The sequence below is a fragment of the Nannospalax galili genome, unplaced genomic scaffold (assembly GCF_000622305.1).
Source record: "Nannospalax galili isolate Female #2095 unplaced genomic scaffold, S.galili_v1.0 scaffold1200, whole genome shotgun sequence".
Lineage (NCBI taxonomy): Eukaryota > Metazoa > Chordata > Mammalia > Rodentia > Spalacidae > Nannospalax > Nannospalax galili.
Genome location: NW_008347131.1, coordinates 2,259,431 through 2,266,499, shown reverse-complemented (window position 1 = coordinate 2,266,499; position 7,069 = coordinate 2,259,431).

Below are 7,069 nucleotides of genomic sequence, written 5' to 3'. Positions count from 1 at the left end.
CATTGTTGCAAGTTTATGTGAGCAAGTTCCTAGTGGCCTCAAAGCTTTTGTTTCCTTATTTTCATCCATGAACCCTAGCTCTTAAAATCTTTTTGTCCCCAATTCCACAATGGTCCCTTAGTCAAAGGAGTCCTATCCAGGGACATGCACTATACAGTCTCTTATCTCTAAAATTTAGCCATTTGTGGCTGTCTGTGTGCATCACATTATGTATTATGAGCAAACTTGACTGGTAGTAGTTGAAAGATGGATTAGAATTCTCTCTACCCCCTGTTCTGCTATCTTCCATAAGCATTAGGTGTAGAGATTCCACTGTAGATATGCCACTTAGTGCTGGGCATCTCTCAGACATATATATTCTTTGTATGTGACCAGTTGTAGAGCTCTGTAATAGCCTCTATCTGTTGCAAAGAGAAGCTTCGTTGATGAGTGGTGTATGGTACACTTACCTGTAAATACTAGGATCCATATTTAGCATAAGTAAAATATACATCCTACTCAGCAGCACAAGGAGGGTTTTTTAAAATAGACCACAAACTGGGGCAAAAAACAAATCTCAATAAATTTATTAAAATATTTTGAAAATATAGTCACATGTTTTTAAAAAATTTAATGTCACATTAGTCACAAATATGTAACAGGTCACTATTAATGCTGCTTTTTAGTTTAAAAATTTAAGGGAAAATGTTCTCTTTGATTCATAGACATAATTTTTTCTTTTGCATTTTCTTCCATGGGTAGATTTTCATTTGATACTGTTTCAGTCAGTCTTAAGAAGTTCTTTTGCATTTGTTAGCTAGATATGCTGGCTATGTCTTTTGTGTCCATCACATATTTAGGTGATTATTAAGCTCCATATGTGTGTTGAGAGTACATTCTTCATAAATAATAAATGCTTCAATTTTCCATTGGAACTAAAGCCATACTAAAGATATAACTGAATGACAGAATGCCTGCCCAACACGCTTATGTCCTGGGGCTTAATCTATGGAATAGCCAAAAGGAAAAAAAAACACAAGAAAGTCCATGTCCTAACACTTACCTTCATCCCTTGATGAACTATCATTTATTACTTTGTGTCATTCTTGTATGAATTCAAATCCTCCATTCATTGTTCTTTCATACCCATGACATTATAGTTTTGATGCTTTGTGTCAATAATGCTATTACATCACTCACATCTTTTGTGTAACTAATATAATAATTAGTGGAATAAATAAAATTCAGTCAAGTTCTCCCACATAAATGAAGAGGGATCCAGTTGATTTTCCTTATTTCAACTGAATTCATGTCACATATGAGAAGAAGAGTTCAGTGTTTGGTTCTCTAGAGCCAGGATAATTTCATGGGGGAAAAATAACAATGTAGTTCCTAGCAGTGATCCCCATTTTGTACTTTCCTTCCATGTGTCATGATTATTACCTTCATGCCTTTAGTACCCAATTTTAGAAATTGAGACAATCACTACTGTGTTTTGGAAGAGGAATAATTTCCATGAGATTTACTTCTTAGCCAATTTATGACAACCAGTCACCAGCCATAGGGAAATTTATGTTTTAATTCAATGAGATGCATTAGGGGTGAGTAGATTGGTATGGCACATATTGCTCCAATAACTGGACCTCATGTGTTCATTTGTGTCTTGGGTCACAGACTAAGTGAAGTTTCAGTAGCACAAGAAATGTATAACTTAAGTGTCAAATGTGTAGAAAGTTTTGTATACATGTACACCTGTTAATATATATTTTTCTTAAGGGAATGAATACAATCAGATTCTGGGTTATTGGAGACACCATATGATATAAAGAGCTCCTTTACATCATTCACATAAGCAGAAAGCTTAAGTAAGTCTTTGAACTCAAATGGAGAGACACAGAGAATGATGCCTTGGTATATATGAATTCTCCATCTTTACTGATAATATCACCCTCAATAATTTGATCACATTGGGACATTCTTCCAATTAACAATGAAGAAAGAAGAAAGATTAGGTATGGTGTTGATCTTACAAATAATATATTTGAAATTGATGAACTTACCCTACTTGTTACATAATTGTTAAAATGGATTTTTAAATTACATGTTTAAGAGTGTTTCCCTGCATGTATGTATGTGTATGGTGCATTCAAAGGTGAGGAGATGGTATAGGAGACTCTGAAAATGGAGTTACTGGACAATTGTGAGCTTCTTTGTGGGTGCTGGGAACTGAATCTTTGTCCTCTGGAAAAACAGCAAGTGCTTTTAACCACTGAGCTATTTTTCCAGTCCCATGTTACATGGCTTTTGATCTTTCAAAATATAGTGGAGTCCATGATCTGACACTGGTGATCCTGTATCCAAGCCTTTGTGAAACAGAAGATTTAATGTGTGACTAAATGTATGAGGACATATGCCCACAGGAACACATGAAAACCAAGATAAGGAATAACAAGGGAAATCCTTAGGCACTGTCATTTTTGAAAATATTTCTTTTTAGCAGATATAATTATTCTCTAGCTAAAATATGAGATAGAAATTAAAGGATTAAATGAACAGAATACAGATCAGCATAAGTCTGTTTCTCACAGATCCAGGCCACTAGTGAAAACTTTCAAACCTGCTGAAGGGCAGAACTATGACTGCCAATCTCTCCAGAAAGTAGAACATTAAGTGCTAACTCCAATAAACCAGTTCCCAGTGCTCCACTTCGGCACCTCTAAGCTTCCAGGGAAGACTCTCTCTAGTCGTCTAGTAGTAGCTAGAGTAGGGTTCAGAGCTGGAGCTAAGGCTGCTTTCTCTTTCAGGCAATTCTTTTTCATTGATTTTTGGGGGGAATTTGAGACAAAGTCTTACTATGGCTGGCCTGGAATTCAGTATTTAGACCAGTCTGACCTTGATCAGAGGTAATCTGCTTGAGTGAGACATTTTCTTCTATTTATCATCTTTCTATATCTATCTCTCTTCCATCTATCTATCATCTATCTATCTATCTATCATCTATCTATCTATCAATATCTATCATCTATCATCTGTCTATCATCTATCTATTTATCTGTCTACCATCTATCTATCTATCTATCTTGTATCTATCTATCTATCTATCTATCTAATTTATCATCTATCTGTCTGTCTATCTATCATCTATGTATCTGTCTATCTATCTATCATCTATGTATCTATCTATCTATCTATCTATCATCTATCTATCTATTTATCTATCATCTATCATCTATCTATCATCTATCTATCTATCTATCCTCTATCTATCTATAATCTATCTATCATCTATCTCTTTCTATCTATCTATCTATCTATCTATCTATCATCTATGTATCTATCATCTATCATTTCTATATCTATCTAGATGATAGATAGAGATAGATAGATAGATCTATCTATCTATCTCTATCTATCATCTATGTATCTATCATCTATCATTTCTATATCTATCTAGATGATAGATAGAGATAGATAGATAGATCTATCTATCTATCTCTATCTATCATCTATGTATCTATCATCTATCATTTCTATATCTATCTAGATGATAGATAGAGATAGATAGATAGATCTATCTATCTATCTCTATCTATCATCTATGTATCTATCATCTATCATTTCTATATCTATCTAGATGATAGATAGAGATAGATAGATAGATCTATCTATCTATCTCTATCTATCATCTATGTATCTATCATCTATCATTTCTATATCTATCTAGATGATAGATAGAGATAGATAGATAGATCTATCTATCTATCTCTATCTATCATCTATGTATCTATCATCTATCATTTCTATATCTATCTAGATGATAGATAGAGATAGATAGATAGATCTATCTATCTATCTCTATCTATCATCTATGTATCTATCATCTATCATTTCTATATCTATCTAGATGATAGATAGAGATAGATAGATAGATCTATCTATCTATCTCTATCTATCATCTATGTATCTATCATCTATCATTTCTATATCTATCTAGATGATAGATAGAGATAGATAGATAGATCTATCTATCTATCTCTATCTATCATCTATGTATCTATCATCTATCATTTCTATATCTATCTAGATGATAGATAGAGATAGATAGATAGATCTATCTATCTATCTCTATCTATCATCTATGTATCTATCATCTATCATTTCTATATCTATCTAGATGATAGATAGAGATAGATAGATAGATCTATCTATCTATCTCTATCTATCATCTATGTATCTATCATCTATCATTTCTATATCTATCTAGATGATAGATAGAGATAGATAGATAGATCTATCTATCTATCTCTATCTATCATCTATGTATCTATCATCTATCATTTCTATATCTATCTAGATGATAGATAGAGATAGATAGATAGATCTATCTATCTATCTCTATCTATCATCTATGTATCTATCATCTATCATTTCTATATCTATCTAGATGATAGATAGAGATAGATAGATAGATCTATCTATCTATCTCTATCTATCATCTATGTATCTATCATCTATCATTTCTATATCTATCTAGATGATAGATAGAGATAGATAGATAGATCTATCTATCTATCTCTATCTATCATCTATGTATCTATCATCTATCATTTCTATATCTATCTAGATGATAGATAGAGATAGATAGATAGATCTATCTATCTATCTCTATCTATCATCTATGTATCTATCATCTATCATTTCTATATCTATCTAGATGATAGATAGAGATAGATAGATAGATCTATCTATCTATCTCTATCTATCATCTATGTATCTATCATCTATCATTTCTATATCTATCTAGATGATAGATAGAGATAGATAGATAGATCTATCTATCTATCTCTATCTATCATCTATGTATCTATCATCTATCATTTCTATATCTATCTAGATGATAGATAGAGATAGATAGATAGATCTATCTATCTATCTCTATCTATCATCTATGTATCTATCATCTATCATTTCTATATCTATCTAGATGATAGATAGAGATAGATAGATAGATCTATCTATCTATCTCTATCTATCATCTATGTATCTATCATCTATCATTTCTATATCTATCTAGATGATAGATAGAGATAGATAGATAGATCTATCTATCTATCTCTATCTATCATCTATGTATCTATCATCTATCATTTCTATATCTATCTAGATGATAGATAGAGATAGATAGATAGATCTATCTATCTATCTCTATCTATCATCTATGTATCTATCATCTATCATTTCTATATCTATCTAGATGATAGATAGAGATAGATAGATAGATCTATCTATCTATCTATCATCTATCATCTATCTATCTATCTATCTATCAATCTTTCATCTATCTATCTATCAATCATCTATCTATCATCTAGATCTCTATCATCTATCTATCTATCTATCTATCTATCTATCATCATCATCATCTATCTATCAATCATCTATCATCTATCTATCTATCTATCATCTATCATCATCATCTATCATCTATCTATCTATCATCTATCTATCATCTATCTATCATCAATCGTCTATCTTCTGTCTATCATCAATCTATACTATCTATATGAGTGTTTTGCCTGAATTAGGTAAATGCACCTGTGTTTTGCAAACTTGAGGAGGCCATAATTGGGTTTTAGACCCCTGGAACTGCAATTACAGAAAGTTTCTAGCTGCCATGTGGATGCTGGGAACCAAACCTGCATCTTCCGCAAGAGTAGTGCGTGTTTTTAACTGCTGAGCCATCTCTCCAGCCTTTCTTTCAGGTGGATTTACTATTACTTCCTTTACTTGATATTTCATGATGTGTAGTTCATCATTTCACAATCATTATATCTTGGAAACTTACTTTTCAGGTTGTAGGATTTTCAAATCAATTTGCCTTAACTACTCATTCTTGGCATGATTCAATTTACTTCTCTCTAGAGATTAATGAGGAGAAGAAGCCTGTTCAAGAGAGATTATTCTATTTGAATATGTGCCAAATGTCCTAATAAGCTTACTTACTAAACTATCAATGATGCAAAAAAAATTACAGACTGTATTACAAATATAAATGGAGGAATTAGGCTCCAGAGGTCTCTGAAAATTCAAAGTCTGCCCAAGCTAGAGTATGTCTTCAGTTGGCATATAGTTCTTGAGGTATTATACATTTTTGCTGTGTTCATTATGGTTATGAGAGGTCTTTGAAGATCCCTGTTTCTGTAGACTTCCATATATAGAAATTATTTATTTATTTGTATTATTTATTATTTATTTATTTATTTATTTTTACACCCACTTCCCAGGTAGCACCCTCCCATAGCCTCCCTCCCCCTACTAGAGCCCTTATACTCTGATATCCCTGCTACTGTCTGCTGTGTTGTCGGCACCCCCAGCCATTCCCCACTACTTGCCCTTCTGGTGAATCTAGTCAGCCTATCTAGAGGCCTTTGTTTAGGAACTGTATTTTATTAGGCATGAGAGGGCCTTAGAAAGACTCTAGTTAAATGAAAGACTGGAGGTTTCTGCTTCTACTCATGCGGAAAAATTATCATTAAAGTTTTCAGGAACTGCAGCCTTTGCCTTCTTGGGCACCTGGATTATTTGCAAGGCACGGGAACATTCCTGCACCTACTTATATCAAAGTTCCTTTTGAGGACGGCATTTCAGTTGTCTAAAAGGGAAAGAATGTTGTTAAAAATTTACTAATATGTGGGGACTGGAGACTTGGCTCAGGAGTTAAGATCACTGACCACTCCTGCAGTGAACCCAGGTTCAATTCCCAGCATGCACATGGTGGCTTACAACCTTCCTAACTCCAGTTCCAGGGGATCCGATGCCCTCTTCTCACCTCCGCGGGCATTGCATGATATGGGTGCACTTACAGACATGCAAGCAATACACTCATAAATATAAAATAAAAATTAAAAAAATTACTGATATGTGTCAGCAAATAATAGGATAGGATTAGTTAATGTCTGCATATTTGATTAACTTTTTGTATACTTATGTAAACATAGAAACTTTGTTTTGTATAAAGATGTTTTCTCAGAAGGTGAGACTGTTCATCTACCTTTTAAAGTAGGTATTGAAATGATATTTAAGTAATTTG